This window comes from Eschrichtius robustus, chromosome 14 (assembly GCF_028021215.1).
Source record: "Eschrichtius robustus isolate mEscRob2 chromosome 14, mEscRob2.pri, whole genome shotgun sequence".
Classification (NCBI taxonomy): Eukaryota; Metazoa; Chordata; class Mammalia; order Artiodactyla; family Eschrichtiidae; genus Eschrichtius; species Eschrichtius robustus.
The window spans coordinates 80,289,069-80,303,381 of NC_090837.1; the positions used below are offsets into that span (position 1 = coordinate 80,289,069).

The 14,313-nt window shown below is 37.7% G+C and overlaps 1 protein-coding gene across 1 annotated transcript in view; it reads left to right on the top strand.

Moving 5' to 3' along the window:
- The first annotated feature begins 1,495 nt into the window (after positions 1-1,495).
- Positions 1,496-14,313, top strand: part of RAB27B (RAB27B, member RAS oncogene family) — a 60,072-nt gene continuing 47,254 nt past the window's right edge. The window contains exon 1 of the mRNA XM_068563118.1: positions 1,496-1,543. The gene's annotated coding sequence lies outside the window, so the exon portion shown is untranslated. The remainder of the gene's footprint in view (positions 1,544-14,313) is intronic.

Sequence of the window (14,313 nt, forward strand, 5' to 3'; positions counted from 1 at the left end):
GTATTTTGAAAATCTACAACCCAAACCTCCAGTAATTTTTCACAGTAGATCAAAATAATTCTTATGAATCGGACCTTACTTTGGAGGAATGGAGTAGATAAGTGCTACCAAAATAATAAGTATAGCCAACATATATACTTTACTGTGCCAGGTGCTGTTCTATGCACTTTGCTGATATGAACTCATTTACTCACAATAACCCTATGAAGAAAGACATATTATTATCCCCATTTTCAAGATAAGAACATTGAGGCACAGAAAATAGAACTTCTCCCATATTTTCCTAGTAGAATAGACAGATTCCTGTGAAGCCAAATGTTTTCTCCAACACTCCTCTTCTCCACTGCTTTGCTATTGTTTGATTATTTGCATTTGGTTTTGGTTTTAGGTTCTTTCTTTTCACACCCCTCCCACAGCACTTCTCCAGGAAATGATCCATAGCTGATGTCAGTGCCTCTCAGATTGTCTCTAAGGCGCCTTGTCAGAACTGGGGCAAACAATTAACATTTTAGCAGTCACTTCATCGTTTACCAACATGACTGCAAGCAACATATTTGGAACTTTTTGATTTTCTTCACAGTGGAAAAAATCAGTTGCTATTATATGTCTTCAACCTTGGATTCTTACTGTTACCATCAGTCTGTACATCAGGGATGTCAGAGTCTGTCTGAAATGTGACGTCAAGAGAGCCAGCCAGGACCTTGGTTGTGGACAGATGAATCCGAAGTGTCTAGAACAGGGTCGGCCACATAGTAGGTACTTAATAAAGATTTGTTCAGTGAATGTATGTGCCCCTGATTTCTTCTGATCTCATAGACATGACCCCTATTTACTAACCTTCGTATCTCTGAAATGACTTTAGGAGGCAAAGATTAGGGCGGTGCATACTGATGAATGTATTCATATTAACAGATCCTAACTTTTAAAACACGGGTTTCCTTCTAAGCCCTTTTATTTCCAGAAGGCTTTGTTTGCTCTCCACTAGCAGTTCCTTGCTTTCTCTCTAGTTAATGAGACATCTCCCCGGAGGAGAGAAATGCAATGCATTGGAAGCAGTTCTCTCAGTGCCCAGGGCTCTGTGAAAAAGAGAAATCAAAGAAAACACGCAAAAATAAAGAACTGAAAATGAGCTGCCTGCTAGGGCTTGGAGCCCTGCAGTGAAAAGAAGTGAACCAGAAGCCGAGGGCCTTTGAGTCACCACCAAGATTAGCCTGAGGTGCGCTCCGCACGTCCGCTTTAGGACCGGGAGACACGCCTTCTTCTCACACAAACCTTCCAGATCCCTGGTCTCCGCGGACTCAGGGGTGGTGCTACAAGTCCTGCCACTTGCAGTCGTGACTGGCAGGGGCTGGGAACCGGCCGGCGTTGGACCGATCCAGCGCCACAGGTTGGAAAAATAGGAGCTGTCCCCAGGACTGTCGCCCTGGAAGGCAGATCTCGGGTCGTTGCTGGTGTCGGACTCCAGGAGTCCAAAGGCTTGGGAAAGGGGCAGGAAACCTCTGAAACCTGACACCTCTTGCCGCCGAGGAAACTTCGCAGGCTGGTGAGTTTGGGGAAGCCGGGCTGTTATTGCTGGAATGTGTTCCCACCAATTCGGGGTTTGCTGGGCGGCTCGCCTGCGGAAAGGTAGTGAGACAGGGATGAGGAGCCGCGGGCTCGCGGCGAGGGAGCCGGGTCTGGAGCCTGGTTTTGGTTGTGAGCGCAGTAGGCGGGCGGCTTCCACCGAGATCCAGGTGCAGACATGATGGGTACGCGGACGTCATCAAAAAACTAGCTGGTTGTCTTTCTTTACTTTGGCCCTTGCCTATCCAACAGCTGGTTGGGATTACAGAAGAACCTAGCACAGCAATGTCAATTTCCTTCCATCTGTATCTCCAAAAAACCCCAAAAACAAACAAACAAAAAAACAGAAACAATTCATCATCATAATGTGTTTAGAGTTTCATTGAAGGAGAAGTCATTTCGTGAGGCAAGCCAGGCAAGCGATAGGACATTTCTATGTCCGTCCGTAGGTGAAATAGCCTCAGAGACATCAAGAGTAATGTCTGTCTGCCAATTTTTTTTTTTTCCCCATGTTCCTTCTGAATTGTGATCCGGGTGTTGCAGTCCTAGAGGGTGTGTACATGTGTGTTTGTTCAAATGGTCACAATAAATTAGCTTCCAAGAGTTTTCCACTCAATACATTATCTCATTATCTGAAAACTACTAAAGCAGGTGAAATGTCCCTAAACAAAATCTAGAGGCTGTGTTCCTAGGAAAAGGCTGAGTTTGGTCAAAGTCATCACGCTTGTAATATGGATACTGCTTTTTATGTCAAGACCTAAAACGAAGAGTATATAAGATTCCGGTTGTGTACATGGCACATTACTAAATTAAGCCCAAGTTAATAACATGTGGTTTCAGAGTTCTTAGCAACAAAATTATTATTGAACGTAATAATAGCTATGAATTTTGATTGAGTCTGTTTCAAAGAGAAGTGTGTACTGTTCTTAAAATTGAGTTACATTCACGGTAATAGTATAAATATATATTTTTTATATGCATGGGTATAGAGTTCTAAATTTGGAAAGTTAACAGAAAAGTTAACTTCAGCATTATAGCCTCAGGAATTTAAGTTTATTGAATTTTTAAGCTACTATAAAGTCCAAATTGTAGTATGAAGTGAGAGCCATACTTGCCTTGTGCTGTTCCCCCTAAATACTTAATTTTCACAGTTTCCTATCATAATCCTCTACCCAGAGGGAATCAGTCCTTCTTGAAGGCAAGAAGGGATTCTCAGGAATGACCAAAACAAGGTAATCTCGGCAGATAGTTTAATATTAATGAGCCTTTTCTGCTTAAGAACCGACAATGGCCTCCCATAAAATGTTACCATCTTTGCTTTAGAAAGGAGAACAAAACATTGCAGATGAAACTGGATGGGCCTGTTCTCAAAGATGCCAAGAAGGAATAAAGGGAATCTGTCAAATGTAAGCAAACCACAACTCTCTCCTAGGCCTTTTCTGGAACAGGACTCTTTGACGACCTTACAGGGAGGGTAACCCTAATATAATTGATTTGCTCAGCTCCTTGGTGCACCATCTTATACTAAAATTATCTACTGGTTTCTGAATTGCTTTTCATTTATTTAGCTGTACTTCTGGAAAGGTGGAAGTCATCCAAAGCCCCAGGTGGTTCAGAACAGAAATCTGCTCATTTCCCACCCTCAGCCTGGGACATTTCTGGTTAGTTTTTTTTTCGTCTTTCAGGTCAGGAGAGCATGAAACATAGACCAACTATTCACATAAAGCTCAGCTCGCAATTAATCCAGTTGCCTGAGTTGATTCATCGAGGTAGGTTAACCAACAGTTCAGCTCTTAAGCAAGTTTTTGCAGTGTTGAGAGACAGGAAAACAATTACAGTAAAAACAGACAGGACAAACCAGGGGTTTCCCATGAAAGTTATGCCACTTTCTGGAGCTGGCGGCTAAAAGGGAACGATTTTTCACTCATTATTAGATGTAGTATGGAGCTGTTATTTATTATATAGTAGTAGGAAGTAGCAACACCACAAAGCATAATAAAAACCTATTGTAAACCCCATAAATGGAGTTCAGAGTATTACTTAATTTGTTTCACACCCTCTGCATTATTCATATTCTTTAAATATTAACCTTCTCTCATAGGCCCTCCTTAAATGAAGGAAACTTGTCTGGATTATCAGTAAGGAGAATAAAATGCTGTGTAACACATAGCCAAAAAATCTTCAATAAGTTGTATTTTCTAACTAAACAACTGCTGAATGCAGTGAGGAAAAGAACTTAAGTTTCTTGTTCATTTATTCAACAAATATTTATTAATAGTGTCAAGCCCTATTCTGGGCTGTGTGTGGACAGAGGTGGACCAAATGGACCAAAATGCCTGACCCCAGAGAGCTTGCCTTTTACTTTAGAGAATAAACGAGATGAGCAAGTTGGATCCATGCTACATCAGAGATAAGCGCTAAGGAGAGAATATAAAGCAGAGGAAGCACACAGAAAGTGGCAGCGGCATGGCCCAGGGAGTGTTGAAATTTTAGATCAGGTGCCCAGGGAAAGTGTCACTGAGAAGGTGACATTTCAAGGTTGCTCTGAAGGAAGCCAGGCAGTGTACCTTGTGGTTACGGGGAGGAAGAGCTGTCTAGACTGAAGGAACAACAAGCAGAGGTTTGCCTGGCATCTTCCAGGAGCAGCAAAGAAGCCTGTCTGTATGTCTGGGGGTGGGGCGATAATGGGGCAGGTCACAGAAGGCTTTTGAAAGTAAACATGTTGGCTTTTGATTTTTATTCGGAGTGAAAGAAGAAGACTATCATTTAGATATTGTCTATTGAAAAGAAGAGTTTGGAGAGTAGAAAGCAGGGGCTGAAGAGGGGCACAAGGTGAGGCTGGAGAGAAGTGGGAAGTCATTGCAAAGGCTCGATAAGATCTGAGAAGACTAAGAAGTCCACCCCATGACTTATTCATTGTAGAGATGGGTTGTACCGAGAAGAGGAACTAAGTGACCTTCAACCCCTCTTCCAAAACTGTGATCCTACAAACACAAGAAAAGACACAATTTGTTTGGTATTTGATATTTGTTTGGTATTTGGTATTTGATAGATATTCTAGATCACAAATTAAGAGATAATAGTGAAAGTTTAGTTAATACAGTTGTAAAAAATAATATCAAAGTAAAGTAAGTTGTAGCTGCCATACAAACCAAATGCCTAATATCCAGAAATGCAGGAACAACATTTTTTTAGTAGGTAAAAAGGACATCAAGACTCACTCACATAATCTGGGAGAAATTTTAGAGAAGGCAGATATAGATATCAAAAATTGGTGGGATTTAAATCAAACCTTTAAGAAGTGCATCATTAATCAAATTCTACTAGTGCTGAGCAGTATAGCTATGGGTATGGCATTCAGCCTCCTTAAGGCATGATTTTCTCCTGTGTAAAATAAAAGCAATAGATTGATTATTTTAATATCCCTGTTGTCTAGCTCTAGACCTGGGTAACCTACAACTCTTACTTCATGTTTAGATCCTTACCTTCCTTTTTTTCCTTGTTTCTTTCCTCTCTTTCATTTATGTACCTACTACCCATTTAGTTAGTTAGATAGATAGATATTCAGAGTTATAGATGTTTTTATGTGTGTGAGTATCAATATTCATAGATATAGAGGTATATATGTGTAAGTATATACACACAAATACACAGAGAGAAAAAGAGAAATACATAAACTCTATAAAAGAGGAAAAATTTCATTTTAAGAGGCTTAGGAAAAAAATACAAGATTTTATTTTAGTTTTCTTTCTGTAGCCCATAAATTTATTTTCAATTATAGTGAATTTGGGGTCAACCCAATCTGTTTTCTTGTTGCTCTCTTCTTAACTTTCTCAGAAAAATGAAACTGTGTGTTAAGTCTGACCTGAGGGATACACCAGAACAAAAATAATTAGACAAAGCAAAATGGGTTTGTATGATATTTGTCCAATCTAACTTAGGCAAGGTCCTCAGAGCCTGAGAAGTTCTTTAAAAGAGTTACTCAGTTCTCATGGACTATTATTCAAAATATACTGTTTTCATAAACAAAATGTACTGTTGATAAGTGTTTCTGGATATGTCAAAATGTTAAAAAATATAGAACGAAAGTAGATTTTTCAAAGAGGGAACAAAAAACAAAGCATCTCTTAGAGCTTAAAAAAAGTAGAAACCTTTTCCAAGATCAAGAGCTGCCTTATATTGACCCAAGGCACCTCCTTGGACTGACTTAGGCTTTGGATTTTCCAAAATTTTCTTCCAAATGCTGGGAAGCACAGGAGCAATGCACCTCATTTGCTAATTTCTTAATTTCTTGTGTGAACTAAAGATGAATACCACAAGTAAATATGTGGAAACTATTACTCCCAGTCTCTGCCCCTATCCCTCGCCGATTCAACCTTTGATCTTAATCATTCCAAGGTTGGCAATGCCAGTTATCAAAGGCTGCTTCTCAGGGTTTGGAAGTGAAAGCTTCTATTAGAAACAATAGAGAAAACAAACACTGCAAAACATATCTTAGGAAAAAGTCACTTTAGTGAAAATATCCTGGTATTTATAACTGAGGGGTAAAAACATACTGAAACAGGTTTAAATAAATAGGACATGATATGACAAAGATCTATTCTTTAATCTTAAGTTAGAAATGGGTTGCTAAGAAGATGTGGTATATAATATAAAATATATATATTATAAATGTATATATATATATTTATACACACATACAATGGAATGCTACTCAGCCATAAAAAGGAATGAAATTTTGCCATTTGCAGCAACATGGATGGACTTGGAGGGCATTACGCTAAGTGAACTAAGTCAGAAAAAGGTAAATACTGTATGGTATCACTTATACATGGAATCTAAAAAGTACAACAAACTAGTGAATATAACAAAAAGAAGCAGACTCACAGATATAGAGAACAAACTAGTGGTTACCAGTTGGGGGGGAGAGGCAAGGTAGGGTGGGGCAGTGGAAGGTACAAACTATTAGGTGTAAGACAAGCTCAAGGATGTATTGCATAATATGGGGAGTATAGCCAATATTTTGTAGTAACTGTAAATGGAAAGTAATCTTTAAAAATTGTATAAAAATTTAAAAATTAAAAAAAAAAAAAAGAAACGGGATGCTAGTTGCTGAAGACTACATGGTAGCAATAAAGTGTAATGAACAACTTTGGGTTTGCTTTTTTCTCAGGACCACACTAGGCCATCATCAGGTTCTAGTCATTTTGAAATTGACCTATTTAATTTCCCCAAATCCCCCTTGTTAGGTGATAATTTTGCACTTAGCTACTAGAAAACCCAAGGAAACAAAAGAGGAATGTATAACTCATTAGTAGGCTCCTGGATCTCTTCTTTATTTATTTATTTTGGGGGACTTTTTTTTTCAATTTTTATTAAAATATAGTTGATTTACAAAGTGCTGTTAGTTTCAGGTGTACAGCAAAGTGAAATATATATATATATATATATATATATATATATATATATATATATATATATATATATATGTATATGTATATATAGATAGATAGATATTCTTTCTTAGATTCTTTTCCATTATAGGTTATTACAAGACATTGAGTATACCTGCCTGTGCTATACAGTAGGTCCTTGTTGGTTATATATATAGTAGTGTGTATTTTTTTTAAATATAATTTTATTTATTTTTTTATACAGCAGGTTCTTATTAGTCATCAATTTTATACACATCAGTGTATACATGTCAATCCCAATCTCCCAATTCATCACACCACCACCCCCACCTGCCACTGCATTCCCCCCTTGGGGTCCATACGTTTGTTCTCTACATCTGTGTCTCAATTTCTGCCCTGCAAACTGGTTCATCTGTACCATTTTTCTAGTTTCCACATATATGCGTTAATATGCGATATTTGTTTTTCTCTTTCTGACTTACTTCACTCTGTATGACATTCTCTAGATTCATCCATGTCTCTACAAATGACCCAATTTCGTTCCTTTATATGGCTGAGTAATATTCCATTGTATATATGTACCACAACTTCTTTATCCATTCGTCTGTCGATGGGCATTTAGGTTGCTTCCATGACCTGGCTATTGTAAATAGTGCTGCAATGAACATTGGGGTGCATGTGTCTTTTTGAATTATGCTTTTCTCTGGGTATATGCCCAGTAGTGGGATTGCTGGGTCATATGGTAATTCTATTTTTAGTTCTTTAAGGAACCTCCATACTGTTCTCCATAGTGGCTGTATCAATTTACATTCCCACCAATGGTGCAAGAGGGTTCCCTTTTCTCCACACCCTCTCCAGCATTTGTTGTTTGTAGATCTTCTGATGATGCCCATTTTAACTGGTGTGAGGTGATACCTCATTGTAGTTTTGATTTGCATTTCTCTAATAATTAGTGATGTTGAGCAGCTTTTCATGTGCTTCTTGGTCATCTGTATATCCTCTTTGGAGAAATGTCTATTTAGGTCTTCTGCCCATTGTTGGATTGGGTTGTTTGTTTTTTTAATATTGAGCTGCATGAACTGTTTATATATTTTGGAGATTAATCCTTTGTCCGTTGATTCGTTTGCAAATATTTTCTCCCATTCTGAGGGTTGTCTTTTTGTCTTGTTTGTAGTTTCCCTTGTTTTTCAAAAGCTTTTAAGTTTCATTAGGTCCCATTTGTTTATTTTGTTTTTATTTCCATTACTCTAGGAGGTGGGTCAAAAAAGATCTTGCTGTGATTTACGTCAAAGAGTGTTCTTCTTATGTTTTCCTCTAAGAGTTTTATGGTGTCCGGTCTTACATTTAGGTCTCTAATCCATTTTGAGTTTATTTTTGTGTATGGTGTTAGGGAGTGTTCTAATTTCATTCTTTTACATGTAGCTGTCCAGTTTTCCCAGCACCACTTATTGAAGAGACTGTCTTTTCTCCATTGTATATCTTTGCCTCCTTTGTCATGGATTAGTTGACCAGAGGTGCGTGGGTTTATCTCTGGGCTTTCTATCCTGTTCCATTGATCTAAATTTCTGTTTTTGTGCCAGTACCGTATTGTCTTGATTACTTTAGCTTTGTAGTATAGTCTGAAGTCAGGGAGTCTGATTCCTCCAGCTCCGTTTTTTTCCCTCAGGACTGCTTTGGCTATTCGGGGTCTTTTGTGTCTCCATACAGATTTTAAGATTTTTTGTTCTAGTTCTGTAAAAAATGCCATTGGTAGTTTGATTGGGATTGCATTGAATCTATAGATTGCTTTGGGTAGTATAGTCATTTTCACAATATTGATTCTTCCAATCCAAGAACATGGTATATCTCTCCATCTGTTGGTATCATCTTTAATTTCTTTCAACAGTGTCTTATAGTTTTCTGCATACAGGTCTTTTGTCTCCCTAGGTAGGTTTATTCCTAGGTATTTTATTCTTTTTGTTGCAATGGTAAATGGGAGTGTTTCCTTAATTTCTCTATCAGAGTTTTCATCATTAGTGTATAGGAATGCAAGAGATTTCTGTGTATTAATTTTGTATCCTGCAAATTTACCAGATTCATTGATTAGCTCTAGTAGTTTTCTGCTGGCATCTTTAGGGTCCTCTATGTATAGTATCATGTCATCTGCAAACAGTGACAGTTTTACTTCTTCTTTTCCAATTTGTATTCCTTTTATTTCTTTTTCTTCTCTGCCGTGGCTAGGACTTCCAAAACTATGTTGAATAATAGTGGCAAGAGTGGACATTCTTGCCTTCTTCCTGATCTTAGAGGAAATGCTTTCAGTTTTTCACCATTGAGAATGATGTTTGCTGTGGGTTTGTCATATATGGCCTTTATTATGTTGAGGTAAGTTCACTCTATGCCCATTTTCTGGAGAGTTTTTATCATAAATGGGTTTTAAATTTTGTCAAAAGCTTTTTCTGCATCTATTGAGATGATCATATGGTTTTCATTCTTCAATTTGTTAATATGGTGTATCACATTGATTGATTTGTGTATATTGAAGAATCCTTGCACCCCTGGGATAAATCCCACTTGGTCATGGTGTATGATCCTTTTAATGTGTTGTTGGATTCTGTTTGCTAGTATTTTGTCGAGGATTTTTGCATCTATATTCATCAGTGATATTGGTCTGTAATTTTCTTTTTTTATAGTATCTTTGTCTGGTTTTGATATCACGGTGATGCTGTCCTCATAGAATGAGTTTGAGAGTGTTCCTTCCTCTGCAATTTTTTGGAAGAGTTTGAGAAGGATGGGTGTTAGCTCTTCTCTAAATGTTTGATAGAATTCACCTGTGAAGCCATCTGGTCCTGGACGTTTGCTGGGAGATTTTTAATCACGGTTTCAATTTCATTACTTGTGATTGGTCTGTTCATATTTTCTATTTCTTCCTGGGTCAGTCTTGGAAGGTTATACCTCTCTAAGAATTTGTCCATTTCTTCCAGGTTGTCCATTTTATTGGCATAGAGTTGTTTGTAGTAGTCTCTTAGGATGCTTTGTATTTCTGCAGTGTCTGTTGTGACTTCTTTTCCATTTCTAACTTTATTGATTTGAGTCCTCTTCCTCTTTTTCTTCATGAGTTTGGCTAATGGTTTATCAATTTTGTTTATCTTCTCAAAGAAGAAGCTTTTAGTTATATTGATCTTTGCTGTTGTTTTCTTTGTTTCTATTTCATTTATTTCTGCTCTGATCTTTATGATTTCTTTCCTTCTGCAAACTTTGGGTTTTGTTTGTTCTTTCTCTAGTTCCTTTAGGTGTAAGGTTAGATTGTTTATTTGAGATTTTTCTTGTTTCTTGAGGTAGGCTTGTATAGCTATAAACTTCCCTCTTAGAACTGCTTTTGCCACATCCCATAGGTTTTGGATTGTAGTGTTTTCATTGTCATTTGTCTCTAGGTATTTTTTGATTTCTTCTTTGATTTCTTTTTTTTTTTTTAATTAATGCCTTATTTATTTATTTATTTATTTATTTATTTATTTATTTATGGCTGTGCTGGGTCTTAGTTTCTGTGCAAGGGCCTTCTCCAGCTGCGGCAAGCGGGGGCCACTCTTCATCATGGTGCGCGGGCCGCTCACTATCGTGGCCTCTCTTGTTGTGGAGCACAAGCTTCAGATGCGGAGGCTCAGCAATTGTGGCTCACGGGCCTAGTCGCTCCACGGCATGTGGGATCCTCCCAGACCAGGGCTCGAACCCGTGTCCCCTGCATCGGCAGGCAGACTCTCAACCACTGCACCACCAGGGAAGCCCTCTTTTTTGATTTCTTCAGTGATCTCTTGGTTAATTAGCAACGTATTGTTTAGCCTCCGTGTGTTTCTTTTATTTACGTTATTTTTTCCCCTGTAATTGATTTCTAATCTCATAGCGTTGTGGTCAGAAAAGATACTTGATATGATTTCAATTTTCTTAAATTTACTGAGGCTTGATTTGTGAGCCAAGATGTGATCTATCCTGGAGAATGTTCCGTGCGCACTTGAGAAGAAAGTGTAATCTGCTGTTTTTGGATGGAATATCCTATAAATATCAGTTAAATCTATCTGGTCTATTGTGTCATTTAAGGCTTGTGTTTCCTTATTAATTTTCAGTTTGGATGATCTGTCCATTGGTGTAAGTGAGGTGTTAAAGTCCCCCACTATTATTGTGTTACTGTCGATTTCCTGTTTTATAGCTGTTAGCAGTTGCCTTATGTATTGAGGTGTTCCTATATTGGGTGCATATATATTTATTATTGTTATATCTTCTTCTTGGATTGATCCTTTGATCATTATGTAGTGTCCTTCCTTGTCTCTTGTAACATTCTTTATTTTAAAGTCTATTTTATCTGATATGAGTATTGCTACTCCAGCTTTCTTTTGATTTCCATTTGCATGGAATATCTTTTTCCATCCCCTCACTTTCCATCTGAATGTGTCCCTAGGTCTGAAGTGGGTCTCTTATAGACAGCATATAGATGGGTCTTGTGTGGCTTCTGGTTGGAGCATTTAATCCATTCACATTTAAAGTAATTATCGATATGCATGCTCCTATTACCATTTTCTTAATTGTTTTGGGTTTGTTTTTGTAGGTCCTTTTCTTCTCTAGTGTTTCCCACTTAGAGAAGTTCCTTTAGCATTTGTTGTAGAGCTGGTTTGGTGGTGCTGAATTATCTTAGCTTTTGCTTGTCTGTAAAGCTTTTGATTTCTCCATCGAATCTGAATGAGATCCTTGCCGGGTAGAGTAATCTTGGTTGTAGGTTCTTCCCTTTCATGACTTTAAGTATACCATGCCACTCCCTTCTGGCTTGTAGAGTTTCTGCTGAGAAATCAGCTGTTAACCTTATGGGAGTTCCCTTGTATGTTATTTGTCATTTTTCCCTTACTGCTTTCAATAATTTTTCTTTGTCTTTAATTTTTGCCAATTTGATTACTGTGTATCTCGGTGTGTTTCTCCTTGGGTTTATCCTGTATGGGACTCTCTGCGCTTCCTGGACTTGGGTGGCTATTTCCTTTCCCATGTTAGGGAAGTTTTCGACTATAATCTCTTCAAATATTTTCTCGGGTCCTTTCTCTCTGTCTTGTCCTTCTGGGACCCCTATATTGTGAATGTTGTTGCGCTTAATGTTGTCCCAGAGGTCTCTTAGGCTGTCTTCATTTGTTTTCATTCTTTTTTCTTTTTTCTGTTCCACAGCAGTGAATTTCACCATTCTGTCTTCCAGGTCACTTATCCGTTCTTCTGCCTCAGTTATTCTGCTATTGATTCCTTCTAGTATATTTTTCATTTCATTTATTGTGTTGTTCTTCTCTGTTTGTTTGTTCTTTAATTCTTCTAGATCCTTGTTAAACATTTCTTGCATCTCCTCGATCTTTGCTTCCATTCTTTACTCGAGGTCCAGGATCATGTTCACTATCATTATCCTGAATTCTTTTTCTGCAGGGTTTCCTATCTCCACTTCATTTAGTTGTTTTTCTGGGGTTTTATCTTGTTCCTTCATCTGGTGTATAGCCCCCTGCCTTTTCGTCTTATCTATCTTTCTGTGAATGTGGTTTTTGTTCCACAGGCTGCAGGATTGTAGTTTTTCTTGCTTCTGCTCTCTGCCCTCTGGTGGATGAGACTATCCTGGATAGCTTCTCAATTGAGGTGCCCTCTCCCCCAACCAGGAGTTTGCACATTTGGTGAGAAGTCATTCTGTTTAAGATCACAAAGAGTATACTTAGATAAAGGTGAGAGTGAGGTGAGAAATGGAATGTAGGGACACATGTCCCACATGTGTTTTTTCCTCTAACCGGGGTAGTTGCACCAACTGTGGGCTTGCTTTGCTCTGCAGACTTGAAGGAAGCCTGGCATGCATCTGTTTCCGGCACGAGTTGGGGAGGAGGTCTTTGAGTTGTATGGTGTGGTTTTCTCTGTAAAACAACTATATGACAATAACTGAGTTGCTATGAAGCTGAATTTCCTTTGAATTGTAATGTTCTTCTTTCTGGTTCCCAACAGCTTTGCTAATCAAGTGTGGTTTTCATGGTTCTGACTCATTACGGTTTTCACTCTTTCAAAGTATACTTTGACTTTTTAAGTCAACTGAAATGTGAGGCCCAGGGAACCGGAAACTCATTTCCTATCCTTTAATTCTTGGAAGGTGTTGGATTAGGGTGATTTTAGTGAAAAAAAAAACCTGAGGTATGGTGCGGTTTCTCTAGAGTAGTAATGTTGATTCTTAAAATCAGTATAGTAAAAATGCAGACACCTATGGGGATAGGCTTGGCACCTTGAGAACAGAAAACTAATTCAAAAGAGAAAAAGAAAAATTCAAATTCATAAATGTTAGCTATATATTTAAAGAAAGATGTCTGTTTCATCATAATATTTTATAACCAGCAGAAACGTTTTTATTTGTCTTATTTCTCAGGAATCATGTTTTTAAAAGTGCGTAGAAATTGAAATTGAAAGGTTAAAGAAATAGCTCAAAACTACTTTTAATTAGTCTTTTCTGCAATAACCATGTTATTGTGCATCATCACTTGACACAAAACATGAAAATAAAAAATCCAAGAATTATTGACATCCTTTGGAGAGCACAAATTCTACCTGCATCGTATAAACTTTAGAGAAAATGTCAAGTTAGTTATGTTAAAGTTGACAACATTATTAATTACAATAAAAAGATCTGCTCACCCTGTTAAAACTAATAATAGCAACTTAATTTCTGGTATAATTTTTACATATCTGAATTTTTTACTAGAAATATTCATTAAGTGCTGTTTTTGTGTCAGCAGCATATTTGGTGCTTTGGTTGTAAAGATGGATAAGACATAGCTTGTGCCCTTGGAGAACTTAGAATCTGGTGAGATAGATACATGAGCAGATAATTTGAGTGTAATCTGGTAAAGTTTAAGTTAGTGGTTTGAATGCAGTATTGTGGTAATAAAGAGGAAGATAAATCTAAGGGGGTTAAAACTGTAGAGAGATCAGTTAGAAGTGGGAAATACAAATGGTCTGAAATTAACTCAACGATTGTAAGGTTGGAGAAGTCAGATTAGAGAAATAATTAACTAGTTACATTGACTAGATTTTGGGAGAAAAGAGAAATTTTTATAGTCGCAACTGCTGGTTTTAAGGAGGCATTAGATGAATGAACAGTGGTCCCCCAAATTGAAATTAGGTGTAGAAAAGGTGAAGCACAGTGAAGGAGGAAGACATACTGCATTTGTGTACCTATAGTGATTCAATTGGATTTGTTCAGGAACATGGCTTCTGGAATCTAAAACTCCTAGGAGAGGTCAGGCTGGTAATAGTAATTGGGAAGTACTGGCCTGCAAGAGATCATGAAAATCCACAAGACCTAGTG